Source organism: Hypanus sabinus, chromosome 13 (assembly GCF_030144855.1).
Source record: "Hypanus sabinus isolate sHypSab1 chromosome 13, sHypSab1.hap1, whole genome shotgun sequence".
Classification (NCBI taxonomy): domain Eukaryota; kingdom Metazoa; phylum Chordata; class Chondrichthyes; order Myliobatiformes; family Dasyatidae; genus Hypanus; species Hypanus sabinus.
Genome location: NC_082718.1, coordinates 29,041,701 through 29,059,605, shown reverse-complemented (window position 1 = coordinate 29,059,605; position 17,905 = coordinate 29,041,701). Strand labels below are relative to the sequence as shown.

The 17,905-nt window shown below is 45.7% G+C and overlaps 1 protein-coding gene across 5 annotated transcripts in view; it reads left to right on the top strand.

Annotated features, from left to right (window-relative positions):
- The first annotated feature begins 401 nt into the window (after positions 1-401).
- The window catches only part of LOC132403741 (semaphorin-3A-like), a 209,164-nt gene continuing 191,660 nt past the window's right edge, over positions 402-17,905 (top strand). For 2 of the 5 annotated variants that reach the window (XM_059987391.1, XM_059987386.1), the window contains exon 1: positions 580-866. The gene's annotated coding sequence lies outside the window, so the exon portion shown is untranslated. Of the gene's footprint in view, positions 551-579; positions 867-6,758; positions 6,815-17,905 lie in introns of those variants that run through there. The other 3 variants (XM_059987390.1, XM_059987388.1, XM_059987387.1) reach the window with 3 other exon arrangements.

Below are 17,905 nucleotides of genomic sequence, written 5' to 3'. Positions count from 1 at the left end.
CCATGATGGAATGGTGGAACAGACGTGATGGGCCAAATGGCCCTATTCTGCTTCTATGTCTGATGACTTTAGGTCTATCTCACACACCAAGCCACTGCCTGCTCCTCCCAGAATATCTCCCCATGCTCCGTGTCCTACACAACCCACTGACTGGCTGGCTGGCTGGCGATGACCGGACAACACCATCCATCCATCCATCCATCCATCCATCCATCCACCTCGCCATACTCGTCCCAAGGTCTGCGACCTCTGGCCGAAATATTCGGCAGCAGCAGAAGGAGGAAATGAGATTTTAAAGAAAATAGTCCAATTAGCTTTTACTGATTTAAAGCAGTGAGCCATAAAGCGAAATGAGTTTATTATTTACGAAGCAGCATTAGTCATTAGCAGCACGTAAAGTGGCTCTCCTCAAAACAAAACTCAACTCAAACATCTGAACTTGTTAAAGGTGAATTACAAGGGCTCGAGCCCATTGGATGCGAGAGCTGCCATGGGCAACACCTCACACCAGAAGCCTGTTAAAACGAGGAAGGCAAATAAATCTTCGGAGGTAGGCTCTGCAAACGTGCTTGTTATGTCTGCTTTAAAGTTTCGCTGGAAGCATATGGCTGCTGTTCCCCGCTGTCCCGCCCACCCCGTCTTTCTCCTGCTTTGCGAGCGTCGCTCCCGCTGATTTTCCGCACACTTGCTCCGAGTTCAGCCGCCGAGCATCAAAGCCGTGGATTACCTCCTCTCTCCAACTGGCCGGAGTTACGCTGCGAACTCTCGCTTGACATGTTTGATTAGATCAAATCAAAGCATTCACGGTCTAAATCCTTCAGAAAGGTCTGAAAGTCATCTCCCGTGGGATTAATGTTTGCTCCCAGGTACAAATTTTTTTCTCTCTCATTGCGAAATGCTCGGCAAGCTATTTACTATTTTCTAAATGTTTCTCACTGATCCTCGAGGTCATGTCCTGCAGTGAGTATTTGAATCCATTCTTGACAGTTATTGTGTTTAAAATACAAACCATCAGAACAGATGTCATTCACCCAGGAACTCTTGTTGTTTGCGCCAAGAGCGCTGAATGCCTTCAGTCATGTAAGGTTTTGTAAAGAATACCGACCGCTGCAAGTGTTGCGAAGTAACTTTTCAAGCGTGCAGAGGTTTGTTGGTTTACATTTTTTTTAATTTAATACAGTGGCGACTGAATTCCGCAAAGGGTTAAACCTGCTGGGCTAAATTAAGCAGTTTGTGCAGATAAATCCTGATGACCTGCAGGGAGGACAGAACAGGTTTGGACATCAAAGACAAACAACAAAAGCGATGTTGCGGTGGTTTAATGCTGTTCAGCGAGAGCCGGTTTCCTGGCCTTTCTACCGGAAAGGTCCAGTTCTTGCTGTGCAGAACCCTAACTCGCTCCGGCAGCTGGGGTCAGAGTTCTTATCTTTTAATTAAGAATATTTAGCGGTAGTGTGTGGTTGGGGTTCGCCCCCACTGTGGAACGTGCATTGACTGTGTTTTGTTGGCCACTGCCCTGTATCCATCCTTGAGAAGGCATTACAACTTTCCTCCCAACCTCAACGCCTTCCTTGCAGGGGACGGAGTTCACCCCGGTCTGGACATCTCCGGCAATCTTTCTGCTGCCACTAGGAGGTGCCAGTGAGCAGCCTTAGCAGGGACTCGCATCCCTTGCTACTTCACTCCAAGTTTCCTGAAAACCCAACTGAGACCTCAAAGCCCAGATCTGCCCCGGGGAGGGGTTTACCCCAGGTCGAGATCTCAGTGTGTCTAGTGGTAGAAGCCCAAAGGTCAAAGTCCCTGGGTCAGCGAGTCTGAAGGTAAAGGGCTAAAGTCTCTGAGTCCAGGACCAAGGACTGGAGACCTGGGATTGGCGACCTGTTGGCATGAGTGGGTGGGTGGGAAGGGGCTTGCCTTGTTTTTGTTGTCTTGTTCTGCTGTGCTGAATCATGGACATGCTATTTTGGCACTGGGCACTTGCTAGCCCTAGCACATCCTTGGGCGTGTTGGTTATTAACACTGCATTACATTAAGGACCCCATTACCCAGGGTGTGCTCTCTTCTCAGTAACACCTCCTCATTGCAGGAGGTTGAAGACTCACGAGCGAGGTTTTAGGAACAGATTCTTCTCCTCTGCCATCAGATTTCCGAATGGACTGTGAACCCATGAACACTACCCCACTATTTTTTATATTACAATTGATAGCAACAGGAACAAAATGCTGGAGGAACTCAGCAGGTCTGGCAGTAGCTATGAGAAAGCGTAAACAGTGGATGTTTTGGAGCCGAGACCTATCTTCGGGTTTTTTTTTAAATGTATTGCACTATACTGCTGTCACAAAATAGCAATTTTCATGATGTGCGTCTGTGGTGTTAAACCTGATTCAGATTCTGAATGTTTTGACATACATTTGATAAATAAATCTGAATCTGATTTGAACATATTAGTGACACCAGGATTGTGTGAGTAATTCCTTCACTGGGGCTGGGTGTACTCCAATATTAACTCAAAAGGTGACTGTTAGAAGTTGGGATCTTTACAAATAGAGCCAACCCTGCTTTGCTCACCTGAGTGAGAGGTGTCCAGTGTTGTCACGGAGGATCTAGACCAGGGCTTCCCAACCTTTTTTATGCCTTGGACCAATACCATTAAGTAAGAGGTCCATGGTCCCCAGGTTGGGGACACCTGTTCTAACCCGTTTCCAGCATCGCTAAGAAATAGCAAGTGAAAGTTTTAAAAAATGCTCTATAAAACATTACTAATGGAGAGCGCACCACAGATGTTTAATCACATCAAAAAGGAACATTTTGACCCTTGTCACACCTGGTTATTGGAGTGGTGTTTGACGTAAATGCCACCAGGATCCACGAGGAGACATTACGTACACTTCCTCGTCCGCTCGCGCGTAAGCATTTGGTTCACAAGCTCTTTGCCAGGAATTTGCAGATAATCAGACTGTGGGGCTGCAATAAAGAGAGGATGTTTCAATCCCTGCTGCCACAGACACTGCTTGACTTGTGGATTATCTTCTTTGAATTCAGATTCACAACTGTGCTGCCCTTCTGACAGTTCCCAATGTTTATTTTCCCTCCTGTGCCCTCATTCTTTACAGTCACCTCCTCCAGACAGGCGAGGTGAGATGGGCCAACCTCCACCAGCACCAGCAACCTTGGGTCACTCAGTTCCTCCCGGTCTGTACCCTGTCACCGTCGTTACCTTCTTGAACCCTCCCCCTTCACTGCAACTTCAAACTCCAAACGTTTCTCCTTCTGATGAAAAGTCATCAAGCTGAAATCTGCACTGTGCCTTCTCCCTCTGCAGACGCTGCTCGGTGCAGTAAGAATTTTGTCATTTTATTTCAAGCTCTTACTGCAGAAGTGAGGAGTATTTGAGGAGAGAGCGGGGCCTTGGTTGCTTTTGATAGTCACAGTGGGGAGTGGATAGGAGAATGATGACTGGGGCTTGTGAGCCGAGTACACGTAATGCAAACCCAAAGCTCACCAGGGAGCCCTCATTGGGTTTGTAGGGCCTGTTACGTGGCTGCATTAACAATCTAAAATCGAAGTCCCACTCCAGGAGTTCCACATTGAAACCTAGACCAGTACTGAGGAGGAGGGGCTAAGATGTAAAACTTCAGGAGGAAGGGTCCCTGGAATAAGTCCGTGGCCCAATTCGGCCACTGCTGCCATCGGGCAGGAGGTACCAGAGCCTCAAGTCCCACACTAGGTTCAGGAACACTTCTCACCCTTTGACCATCAAACTCCTGAACCAGCATGAAAAACTTCACCTACCACAACACTGAACTGATCTCTGGGCTCGACTTGTGGGTTCACATTTGAGGACTTTTAAATGGCTAAGCACAACATTGTGGGCTGAAGGGCCTGTTCTTCGTTTTGACTCTGCAAGTCATGTTCTCAGTATTGTTTGTTTTTGTATTTGCACGCTTTGTCTTTTGGTTGCTTGCCAGTCTTTGTGTGTGGTTTTTCATTAATTTGATTCTACTGTGAATGCCTGCAAGAAAATCAATCTCAGAGTGGTATAAGGTGACAAATATTGAACACACTTTGATAATAAAATTTACTTTGAACTCAGAAAATGGAGTTGGAAGGTCAGGTGATGTACTAACACAGTACCGAAGCTACTTATGCTATTGAACGGGACAGTGGACTCACTGCCCTCCAAGGTGGATGTTGTGAATCCCAAGGCACTTTTGTAAGGAAGCATGTGGATAAAGATCTGCCTTCGTCGACAGCACTGAAGATGTCATTGCTTCTTGAGTTGCTACGTGCCTCTCACACAGCACCAGACACATTTCGGCGACATCGGGTGTGTGAAAATAAAAGTGAAAGTCAGCTGGATGAGTGAACTTCTAGAACTCTTTCTGCTTCATGTTAGCATCCCAGCACTTGTGTGTTAAATACAGGAGTAGTGGGAGTTACGACACAGCCACAGGAAACTTCGACAACTGGAATATTAATTCTCACCTGAGGAATTGTTCAGCGTGTAAGTTCATCACCCAGAACTGATGAAGGGTCTCTGCCCGAAACATCAAAGCTCATTTACTTCCATAGATGCTGCCTGCCCTGCTGAGCTCCCCCCCCCCCCCCCCCCCCTCCACCGCCAGCAATTTGTGTGCGCGTTGCTCTGGATTTCTAGTGGAGTCTCCTCAGCCTCTGAACTGAGTCAACTTGTCTCCTGATGTTAAATGTGCTGTACCATGGCAGAAATCTTCATCGACCATTGGAAAACTTCCCTTGGCCCTGAGGCAGAGAGGGTCTTGTATTTCCTTCCACACCCCTGGGCTGTGCGGGAGTGGAGTGTTGGGAGGGGAAGGTCACGTACCCGGGCTGTGTGTGGGGTGAGTGTTGGTGGGATGGGAAGGTCGCATTCCTGGGCTGTGGTGGGGGGGTGGAGTGTTGGTAGGTAGAGTTACACCCCTGGGCTGTGTGTGGGGTGAGTGTTGGTGGGAGGGGATGTAATGGAGACTCTGAGCTGTAACTGGCCTTTGACGCTCTTATTTTCAGTCACTGTGCATTCATTGGACTGAGAGTTTCCATGGAACGTCATCGCAGGTGGGTCGGAAGGTGTGAGACTCTCCATGAGAGGCTGTTGACCCATTCCTTCACTTCTGTGTTCGAAATGACATTGTATTTTATCAGGCTGTATGTTCTGTGTTTTTTTTTGCTGAAAACTGTGGACGTGTGGCGACACTTTCGAGCACATCCTTGGGCTGTCTTGGTTGTTAGCTCATACGACAAATTTTGCTGTATGATGTACATACGATAAATAAGTGAACCTGAAACTGTATGTTTATAAACTTGCAGCAATTGTCGGTGCTTTTTTTACTGGCTTCTTGATGCTGAAGTTTTGAGCTTTGAACCTGCAGCACCAATTCCTGGGATTTTCCAGCACTGGCACAAATGGGCAGGGAAAACTTTGGTGCCCCCACAGGCTTTACAAAAGACTCGGAGAGGGCACTGGCTCCAGGGAGCACAGTATCGGCCCTCTGGCCTCACGTGACTCTGCCTGCACCATGTTCTGTGATTCATTGCTTGTACTCTGCAGCCTGCTGGCTCACGTTCAGGTTGTGCTAATGAATAGGAGCATGGCTCATGGAATAATCAGCTTGCTCTGCAACCATCTCTCCCAACATGGTGCAGAGCATTAACTCGGTCTGACCCTGCCGATCTAGTTCTAATCATTTGCTTTTACTCACAGGATGTGAGTGTGGCTGCGCTTCTGAAATCCAATTTCTGCCTGATGGTTAAACATTATTAACCTGGTTATTTAAACAAAAATTGCAGTAATTATGATCCTTCTAAATTAGTTTAAAGTCCTACAATACGCTTAACTCAAAATCCATACCATCTTAAAAATACTTTGTAGTTTACTTCAGGGCTATTTAATAATTCATCCCATGTTTAACAGAATTTCTCTTTGACAAATTGTCAACTGCAGTAATGTGGGGAATGAAACTGAGATGAGGAATATTTCAGTTTAATTATACTGTTTCTGCCAAATTCTTTCACAGCTATTGGTGTTTTGATGTTTGTTATGTTCTGCCAAGCGTTGTGAGCATGCTGCATTGGTGCTAGAGAGTGTGGAGAACTTTTCGAACTGCCCCCAGCATGTCCTCGGTATGTTGGACCTGAATAGTGTCAGCCGAAACATAAACTGTTTATTAATTTCCATAGATGCTGCCTGACTTTCTGAGTTCCTCCAGCATTTTGTGGTTGGTTTCCAATCTCTGCAGAATCTCTTGTGTTTACAGTATTTCACTGTCTGTCTTGATGGTCTTGTGACGAATAAACTTGAAACTTAACATTCTCATGTGCTCCCTCACACATGATGAATGCCTCTCTTCTGCCACCAGGCTCCACTCACTCACTGTTCGCCTCCTCTTGTTGGGTTGTTGGAACTCCTGAACTCCAGCACTTGTTCCTGTACCCACCCCACCCCCCTTTTGCTCTCGTCATCCCACCAAACTGGTGAATCTGAGACCCATAAACCTCCCTGTTCCACTCTCACAACATAATTCTTCAGCTACGTCTCAGTGTGTCAAGATTAGAAGCGGTTTGTCCACCGGCTAACCAGCTGGGTGAGCATTTCTGAACTAAATGAGGATCTGAAACAAAATCATAAGATGCTGGAAAAACTCGGAGTCAACCAGCACCTATAAGGGAGAAACCAGTCAATGTTTCCCTTCATCAGAAACCCTCAGCTGACCTGAAATGTTAACTGGTTTCTTTTTCCACAGATACTACCTGACTAGCTGAGGTCTTCCAGCAAAAAACAATCTTTGGTGGGAATCAGGTCAGTCGAGCAGAATCTGTGGGAGAAAAGGAATTTTCAGCATTTTGGGATGAAACCCTGCATCAGGAGGTCTTCCAATATTTCCACCACATTCCAGCATCTGTCATTTTATTTGTTCTCCCTAGGACTAAATTCCATTCCTTTGACTGATGATTGCCGTCTCAGTGCTGAGCAGATGCATAATACATTAAACCTAACGAAAAACACTGAATAATAAACATGAGAAATTCTGCATGTGCTGGAAATCCCAAGGAGTGCACACAAAATGCTGGGAGAAACTCAGCAGGTAATACAGCATTCATAGAAATGAATCAATAGTTGATGTTTCTATTAACTTCCATGAATGCTGCCTGACCTGCTGAGCTCCTCCAGCAAATTGTGTGTGTACCACTCCCACCCCCTCCGGTCTTCTCCTATCATTTCACATTTCCCCCTCCCCCCACTACTTTCAAATCTCTTACTATCTTTCCTTTCGGTTAGTCCTGACGAAGGGTCTGGGCCCGAAATGTCAACAGTGCTTCTCCCTATGGGGGGGGGGTGTGTGTGTGTCCAACATCTGCAAAATCTCTCGTGTTTATGATTTGCTGCATGCTCCACTTGAAGATTCTTTGAGGGATGCCTACTTTTGAAGAAGTTTGAATCTTCTCTAAGGGAGTTCCATGAGACCCTCTGTGATCTCTGCTGCCCTCTGACTCTTTGACATATACGTACCCAGACTCACTACCACAGCCTCTTCAACTCTTTACCTTTGCTACCCACCTGGCTTCACCTATCACATTCTGGCTATCCTGCTTTCCCTCCCCCTCCCACCTTTCAATTCTGGTGTCTTCCCACTTCATTCTGAGTCTTGAAAAAGTGTCTTGGCCCAAAATCTTGACTAGCAATAACACTTAATGATTATTTCAATCATGCTCCAAACTTGGTCATTTCTCCTGTACTTTAATTGTTTAAAGGTAAACCAGTTTGGTAATTATTAGGTTATACGTAAGCTATCAGGTAACCATATGAAATTGTCACATCAGATGTCCTCTAGGACAATGAATTTTAAGTGGTTTGGTTGATTATGGAGAGATGCTAACTCGCAGTAGTCTGGTGTGAAGTGCTCGTGTTTGTTGATGAAGAGGTTGGACAGTGTACTGGGGAGTTCCATTCTCATCTTTAACTTACACAGTTGATCCTTTACCTTTCAACACAAACACAGGGCAATCTTCTTGCCATTCAGATTGAGATTTTTAAAAATATATCACACGAATGCTATATTGGAAAAATGCATTGTTACTGTTAACAACCAACCCAACCTGATGATTTGCCCACATGTGTCACCACAATAACATGCCCAGCAACACAAGCAGCAACAGCAACGTGACAAGGATAGCAGAACAGGCCACTCGCCCTCTCCCCACCTCCCTGCCCCGCACACCTACACAGACTCTCTCACACACACCTGAAATCCCAGGACCTGCTACCTCCGGACCTCCATCCTCTGGTACCTGACCCAAACTTGCAGAGATCGGGCCTCCAAATTCTGATCATGCTGACTCAGAGGCTTCAACCATCGGGTCTCTGCCTCTGGACTCGTCAATTTCAACCTTTGGTGTCAACCCTAGGAATGTCTGATCATGGACTTTGACCTCTGAACTCACATTGACATATGACCCTGGGATTCACCAATCTGGGGATCATCAGCCCTCATCCATGGGGACCACCAGCCTTATCAATAAACTAGTTTTCTTCAACACAACCTTCTAAGCTCACAACTTTCATCAAGACAGGCCAGGGCAGAAGATACTTGGGAACACCACCATCTCCAAGTCTGTCTCAAAGTCCCATCCCATTTTGGCAACCTGTTCCTTTGTCATCATTGGGTCCAAAACCCAGAGGCCTCCTCCCCAGCAGTACTGGGGGGAAATGGCACTATGTGGACTGCAGTGGTTTGAGAATATGCCTTCGCCTCACCTTATTAAGGAGCTTTGCAGCATGCCCCTGGTGTTGGAAGGTTTGGAATATTGCCCCTGATCTTGGGGATCCACCTTGAGATAGGGCATGGGGACTCAGTCAAGCCAGATTCACACCGATCAGCAGCTCACAAGAACTGCCATGAAGAACATCTATTTCATGTGAACCTAATTTGTACTCTGGGTAGGGAAGGAAATTGTATTAGTGAACGTTATAACATTTAAATCCGGAGATCTGGAAAGTGCACTTTGAGCCATATAATATGATACATGAGAACAAAGTGGAAGTCAAGGTGCAGAAACAGGATAATACCAAGTGAATAATTTAGAGACCCCAAGACTGGTCTAGTATGAATCCTATTGGTGTGTTTTAAAAATCAGAGTGTGAAAATAAGGATAAGGGAAAACTCAGTTTATTTTCGGGGTGCAGAATGCACACGCTTACTGTACAACTTCATTGCACTGAACCTGGCTTCTCTCTGGAGAAGTCATTAAAAATTAATTTCAGCCGAGAATCATCACTGTCACAATTGTCCTCAGTGGCCACCTTATTAGGTACACCTCGTTAATGCTAATACCTAATCAGCCATTCATGTGGCAGCAACTTAATGCATAGAATCGTGCTGACATGGTCAAGAGTTTCACTTATTGTTCAAATTAAACATCAGACTGGGGAAGAAATGTGACCTAAGTGACTTTGTCTGTGGAATGATTGTTGGTGCCAGATGGGGTGGTCTGAGTATCTCAGAAACTGCTGATCTCCTGGGATCTTTCACGGACAACAGTCTCTGGAGTTTACAAAGAATGGTGTGCAAAATGTCCTGTGAGTGGTAGTTCTGTGGGTAAAAATGCCTCCTCAATGAGAGGGGTCAGAAGAGAATGGCCTGGCTCGTTCAAGGAGAGTGACAGTCACTCAAATAACCTCACATTACAACTGAAAGCCACGGTTTCCTTGGGCTGTGTAGGCTAGGGAATACAAACCCGTAAGACTGAGACGGCTCTCCCACCCAAACCCCAGTTTGTGTGGATGCCGTGTAATTTGCAACCCTGTTACAACTCAGTGCCAAGAAATAACAGACAGCACACTGCATACGATTAAAGGAATTATTTTTATGCAACCAAAAATAGCCCATTATAATTAAACAGTCAAATATGCACAAGCTGGAGCCCAACTCTTCCAAACCTCATACTCTCCAATCCTCAGTAGACCCCGGCACCTTGCTCCATCGGCTCACGGTCCCCCACCGGGTCGAATCCTTCGGCTGGTTCTCTCCAGCATCCTCCCTCTTCATCTCCCGCCGAACAAAAGCCCGGCTCACACCAGTGCCAGGCATCGCTTCCCTGAGTGCACGGCTCACATTCCAAAGCACCCGTTATCTCTAACCGTAGCCCAAACACAAAGGCCATTGCATTAGCAGTCGGACTTTTACCAGGGCGTTCCACTGCAGTGGCGTGAGAAGACCATCTCTCAATGCACAACACAACAAATCTTGAGGTGAATGGGCCATGAACAAACACTCAATGGCCGTTTTATTAGATGCAGAAGATACCTAATAAAGTGGCCACTGAGCGTATTTTGTGTGCCTATTGCTACCAAGCCGACTGAGTTCTCTCCCCACGGTGCAGCCAGCACATTTGTAATGTAATTGGAGCAGGAGTATAGGAAAACACTTGCCCTGTCACACTGTGAAGAAGCAGACAGAAACGACGAATGAACACTGGGCAGAGGAATCTGGGGATTCTTTTCCTGAGAGCAGATATGGATCACCTATCAAATGACAACATTTTTCTGATGGACAGCAACTCCCCTTAGACTCTGCCATGCTTCTGCAAACGATAAATTAATTGGAAATCTCACATTACCATTAGCTTCCTTGACTCCTGCTTGTAACGCAATCTTAGGTTGGCAGTACAAATATCAGCTGCCTTGCAGTTTATTTTATGTAGGATGTGCTGTGTGAGCAAGCCCTTTCCACCACATTAGTGCAATATTCTACAACCGAGTTGAAACCTTACTAAAATAAATAAGCTAATTGAGTAACCCATAGGTATCCCAACACAATTCCACAAGTGAACCACCAGGGTCAGACTCCTTGGATTTCTGTTACATCTGTGGCTATTTAAAACCACCATGGACAATAACCCTTGCTGAGTCAAATTACTGACAGAGACCCTGGTCTTGGGAAATTCAGTTTGGTACATGAGATTCTCCAGATATTGGAAATTCAGAGTAGCACACACTGGAGGAACTCAGCAGGTTAGGCAGCACCTTTGGAGGGGGATAAGCAGTCAATGTTTTGGGCTGAGACCCTTCATCGGGCTCCCTGTCCAGTCGTGCTGTTCTGCACTATGATGCCCACCATCCACGCGCACGTGCAACAGGAGGCTAGTTTGACTCGTGCCTCCAGCAATGGAGGAGTCGTTGCCTTCAGGTGATAACTGAGCATGTTGTTAGCGAATGCAGAAACACTGTGCGAGGTTTATGTGCAATCAACCTTGAGGGATCGGCTGCTGGAGCTGGTCGGGAGCACAGGAAAACATGATGCCTGATTATGTTTCAGGAAAGGATCTCAGTACAAATATGCAGCGAGCAGGCTAATGAGAAGCAGCAGGCTCGGCTCTTGGTGCAAGCGGTGAATAAGTATGCCTGCACGTTACACATTGCGTGTTAGATATCAAGTACAAATTGTTAACGTAATCATGTGCTCTAACCGATTTCAGATCGCAACTGAGAAATGGAAAGAATGTCCCAAAGTCTGGAATTATTCCAAAGTTAGCATTCCGGTGAGACTGTTGCTTCTCTGACTTACAACAGAACACTTTCCATTTCTTCCCTGACTATAAACTAGTTAAATTCCCAAGAGGCACGTCACAAGAACCAGAGCCAACAATGTAACAGTGCGCCAGTGCAAGTGTTGGAGTAGGTGATCAAACTTCTGAAAGAAGGGGGATGTGGGGAGAGGAAGAGTTTGTGTGTGTGTGTGTGGGGGGGGGGGGGTTCCATGAGTTTACAAATCTGGTAGCTGAAGTGATGAATACCAGTGCTGGAGTGATTATATTCAAGGATGAAGGAGAGTGGATTGTGTCTGTGAGGAGAGAATGCTGGACAACGAGAAGGGTGGGAGATGTAGGGACAGCGGATGGGTGGGGGTAAGATCATAGGGTGTTGAAACCAAAGAGGGAAATTTCAAAGTGCAGTTACTTGTCCGGGAGCTGGAACAGGTCCAATTGGAAGCTAAACAAAGCTGATGGTGTTGGCTAAAACCTGCTTTTGTGTGCAGGAACTATTTTGGTGTTAGTATGCATATTCCAATTCCTAATGTTTCATTCTATGTCGTAACGTGATTAAGCAGAGAATGCCTTTGTAACAGCTCCCATTTCTTTGTGTTCACGATAGAAGTCCCTGGCGGATTTCGCTAATCCTTCTTCAGAAAGTTTTCTTGGGGCAATCTGATCATTTGTGTAGCACTGGTTTACAGCTGCTGTACGCCCAGGACATGTGTTCACAGTTGATCATTTCACAAACAATCACTTGTCATTAATGACAAATGCCATCCAATATCCAATTGCACTTGGGTTCGTTAGCAGAACACTCAAGAATTTGAAATTATAATTCCCTCAGCAAATACCAAGTGTTTATCGGGTTATTAAACTATTACAATGTAACACAAAAGGCTAAAACCTGCGGTAAAATTAAATCCTCAACCTTAATCACAGGTTTAAGCAGAACAAGCCCACGGCCAACAATGAGTATGTTGTATGCTGGGAGGCTCTTGCCAGGGTTTGATCATTTGTCCCCCGGTGTGAATTTTTTTTGGAAATTTGACTAACCTGGTAATAACCTCTGAATTACTTGGAGGTGTCGATGAGCAACAATGATGGCCATTCGGTGCCACATCCCAGGTCACCCCATGGGAGGGGCTGGAGCCATCTCTATACTCAAGCTCCCCCAAAATGAGTGGACTCACAGTGCCAGTTGACCCGGGCCCACTTCCGCTGCTGTCTGCAAGGAGTTTGTACGCTCTCCCTGTGACTGTGTGAGTTTCCTCCCGCGTTCCAGAGACATGCAGGTCAGGGTTAGTAAACTGTTGGCATGCTACACTAGCACTGGGAGCATGGACACACTTGTGGGCCGCCCACCAGCACATTCTCAGGATCGATGCAGAAAATGCATTTCAGAATCAGAATCAGACTTTAATCGCCAAGTACCTGTACACATACAAGGAATTTACTTCCGACAGATGTTGTCTCTCTGCTCATAACAATAATAATGATAAGTATAAATGAAAATATAGATTATACATACAAGTAGTAACCGGCAGTTAACTGTTCAGCAAAGTGACCGCAGTAGGGAAAAAACTTCTCCAGTGCCTATTAGTCTTAGTCTGGAGGGATCGGAAGCGCCTACCAGATGGAAGCAGTTCAAACAGTCTGTGCGCAGGATGGAAGGAGTCCTTTATGATGTACTTTTTTGATTTTTCCGATAAATAAAACTAATCTTTAAATCTTTTAAGTATTCACAAGAGATGGTAAGTGAGCTAAGAGGCACAGGGTTAGCGCCGGAAGTGGAATTGATCCCAAAGGCCTGAATGGGGTAGTAGAGTGAGGGGCTGACTGGCCTGCTCCAGCCTCAGTTTCTTCAGTGGCCATCCACCAGCAGGAGGATGGGCTGCTCCCTGAGCTGTTCCTCTGCTGATGGACCTGCTGAGGCACCCCAGAGATACTGCAAGAGTTGACCACATTAGTGTGCCTCAGGAACCACATCTGTATCAAGCCAGGGAAGGAAATTGGAAAAACAAATGGTTTTAATGTAGTGATGCAATCACTCGAGCTGAGTATGATGTTCTCCTCAGGGGGCATTCCCTTAATGGAGAATGCCTGTGCGTGACTTTGTTTAACATGGGGAGGTTTAACAGGCAGCCACCACACAGTCCTTGATAGATCGGGGTCAGGCTCCAGTGGCACAGTGTGCAAAGTGACTGGGGGACATTCGTTGCTGCTGCCTTCACTGCCCTTGTGATGTGTCACCACCTTCTGCCAGCTCCACCATTAAGGTCTTGGTTAGATCTGTGTCTGCAAACTCCCCCTTGACCATACCATCATGGGTGTCCCTACCAGGAGCAAATCCCCCAACAGCTAAACTCTGGACAACATCACTCTCAGGAAATCAAAAGCCTCTCCATGGCGACAATGTGACGACTTTGGAGAGGTTTTAATGACTACCCTCACATTTCACAGTCACGCTACTGTTTAATTCTCTTTCCAATATTTTTATTAGTTTCTACATAGAAGAATACAGAGTACAAGAAAGTGTATATAAAAGGTCAAAAAAGATTTTTAAAAACTACCAATTACATTATATCTGTTCATAATAACAATCACATTACCCTATATTCATATGTTAATCAATAGTTATATTGAGCTATACTAATTTATTACAAAAAAATCTAACCCATACTAATGTTTAATTCTAAATTATTTAATTAACTGGATTTAAAAATTGCCAGTTATGATGGAATTTTAATTCTCCTCTCCAGTAAAAGCTTATGGATTCTAGAGCCAAAATGGACCACAGTATGGCTGTCTCTGCAGAATACAACAGAGCACCATTCTAGGTGCCCTTCTACAGTGAGGTGTGTGGGAATAGGGAGCCACCCTTCATGCTCAGGGACAATGACATTAGATAACATGATATTGGTTGTTCAGAAGGAGTAAACAACCTTCCTCTTTTCAAGCAGTCCCTTGGTGTTGGGGAGGACTTTCATCCACCCTGGTCAGTGGTTCTAAGGCAACGTTTGATCTAAGGCTTCTACCAGAGGTAGTTTAGGAGATGTTCTATGAGGCTGGACAGATAGTTTGTAAGATGATGTACTTCTTTCACCACTCGTGTTGGGCTTTTGTGTGCACCTGCTAAATGGACAATATTCTCAAAATATTGTGCTCATTTCTGGTTGCCTCCTTCTAGGAAGGATGTAGAAGCTTTAGAGAGTGTGCTGAGAAGATTTGCCTGGATTCTGCCTGGGCTGGAGAGCATGTCTTGTGAAGAAAGATTATGTGAGCGAGGGCTTTTCTCTTTGGAGAGAAGGAGGTTGAGAGTTGACTTGATAGAGGCATAGATTGAGTGAACAACCAGAGATTTTGTCCAGGACAGAAATGGTTAATGCCAGTTGGGGGGGTGGGGTGCAGAATGTTAAAGTGATCTGAGGAAATTATAGGGAGGGGGGATTTCAAAAGGATTTTTTTTTTTTTACAGAGTGTGGTGGAACGCCTTCCCGGGGTGATGGTGGAGGCAGATACATTAGGAACATTTAAGAAACTCTTAGATAGACACATGAATGTTAGAAAATGAAGAGCTGTATAGGAGGGAAAGGTTCGATTAGTCATTAAGTTAAAAGGTTGGCACAACATCATGAAATGTGCTCTAATGTTCTATTCATCCTGAATACGTCTTCCCCAATTTGAGTGGTCACAGACCAGGGATTACAATAGTTAGTAGAGAGATTAAACCTTCACAAGGAGGCTTTCAGAATGTATTTTATGTTCTCAGTCCTTCTATTAATCTCTTGCCAAGTCGGAATGGGAAGTCAGGAGTTTGGTGTTGAGCATGATGATGTCGTTGACTGAGTGTACTGTAGTTAGGCGAGAGAGGACTCTGGCGTCACTTCACTTGTCCCGTCGTGATTTCAGACATTGGCGTTAACTCCGGCAGTGCCTGGAGGTGTCTGCTGTAAGTAATCAAAGTCTCTGGGATTTACGGAAGGCCAGGATCACTGCTGTTCAGTGGCCATGAACTGAGGTCATCCCAGTTCTATCATCGTGCCGTCGTGCACAGAAGATGTTTATTGTCACATGTTCAAACACATGTTATTGACACATTTGATGAAGCATACAAGAAATGGATTCCCATTACTGGCAAAACAAATGTTCTCTATCAAATAGTCCCACTGAACAATGTGGTCTTCCAGTAATTAAATTCCACTCCAGGAGCCTGGGTGGGGCAGATTACTTCCTGGTGACATGGTGGTATAACCGTTTGCATTAACACTTCACAGCACCTGAGATCTGAGATTGTACATTGTCCCCATAACTGAGGGTTTCCTCTGGGTGCTCTGGTTTCCTCCCACATTCCAGAGATGTATGGGTTAATTTGTGGGCATACTGCCACAAATTTGTGGGGAAAATGAAGTTCAAAGTACGTTTATTATCAACGCATGCAGACAGTATACAACCATGAGATTTGTCTCCTTACAGGCACCCACAAAACAAGAAACCCAAGAGGACCCATTTTATAAAAAATCCAGCAAACGCCCAACGTGCAGCGAGAGAGAAACAAAGAACAAATTATGCAAACAATAAAAGCTAGCAAACAGCGTTCAGAATGAAAGTGAGCCCATAGATACAAAGCCTGGAGCTGCTGGAGCCTCAGTTCATCACACATTGGGGCAAAACGGCACGGTGCCAGAAATGTGGTGACACTTGCAGACATGTTTCAGTGTTTCGATGTACACATGACTGATAGAGATGACCTAACTTCCTTCTAAAACGACCTCTCGGCAGAGGCGCACATCGACGGTGATGCGCACCATCACCTCAGGAGCTGCCTTTGGACAGTTGAAGAACAGATTGAAGGTCGAGTCCTCAAACCCAGCTCAGCGATAGATTCAGGAAAGCTCGAGGGCAGTGCTAGGTAAACCACAAGCTCTCTTGCCAAGTCGAGGGAAGTTTACTGTTGTGTGCACAAGAATGGCGAGGTACATGTACGATGGAAAATTTGCCTGCAGCGGCATCAGAGGCACGTAGGTACACTGTTTGCAGTCATTCAGCCCTAATCCCATGGCTCTGCTAGCCCATACACTATTAAAATACGCTGCTGCCCTGAACCTATGGGTGTCGGGGTGGAGATGCTTCTACCAAAGGAGGTGTTATGTGCTCCTTCCCTCTGCTAGCCTGCAGATCACACTTGAGCAGGGTGTAGCACCATCTTAGCCCCCGATCAGGGTCACATGAAGCTATGGGATTAGGTCGTATGATGCAGTTGGAGCATATCACAATTCCTGGATATGCAACCACTGATGGCAGGGAGACGATCTCTGAGGAGTATTGATGGTGGATGGGGTCACCCGTCTTGTAAAGACACTGCCCAGAAGAAGGCAATGGCAAACCACTTCTGTAGAAAAAACACGCCAAGAACAATCATGGTCACGGAAGGATCAAAATTGCCCACAGCATACAACATGGCATGTTGCGGATGAATATGGTGAACCTGGTGTAATCCCACCTTGGATTCTGTTTGTGTGGAGTTTGCATTTTCTCTCAGTGACCACATGGGTTTCCCCTCAGCAGCTCCAGTTTTCTCCCACCTCTCAAAGACGTGTGGATTGGTTTGTTAACGGAGCATTACTCTGCAAAACTGTGTGTAGAATTGGTAGGGATGTGAGGAGAATAGGGAGCATTAGTGGGGAATTGGGCTTGGTATGTGAGCTGGTTTGGACTCGATGGACCAAATAGCCTTAACTTTTATCACAAGTAAATGTATCTGAAATAATCATTGGGCCACAAGGTGCAGTGATTGAATTCCCTGCCTTTAAATGTTACAAACCGCGATTGGAACTTGGTAAGTACATTTGGCAGAACCAGAGAGGGAGTGATTCTGTGGATCACTCGACCACAGTTTCAGATGGATGAACCTTTTCTTTCCCACGTTCTGCTGGAAAGGCCAGACCACAGCTTGTCATTATTATCACTGCTGCTGGAGGAAATGGAGGCCAGAGAGGGAGGTGGGAGGAATTCACCTTAACCATGCCCCTCATGATTTATACACTTCTAAGGCCATGAAACAGGGGTTCCCAACTGGGTCCACAGACCCCTTGCTTAATAGTATTGGTCCATGGCTTAGAAAGGTTGGGCACTCTGACCATACAGTAATACAGATCAGAAACAGACCCTTCGGCCCCACTGATCCAAGCTGACCGCAGTCCTTCCCCTCCATGAAGCTACCCAAATACCCCTTAAATGTTGCACTCCCAAATGATAGGAAAAGATTATGGTTGTCCACTTTATCCAAACCCATCCTGGACAAAACGTATCCGGCTCTCTACTTGACCTATGATCAGCTTGTAAACCTCTATCAAGTCAA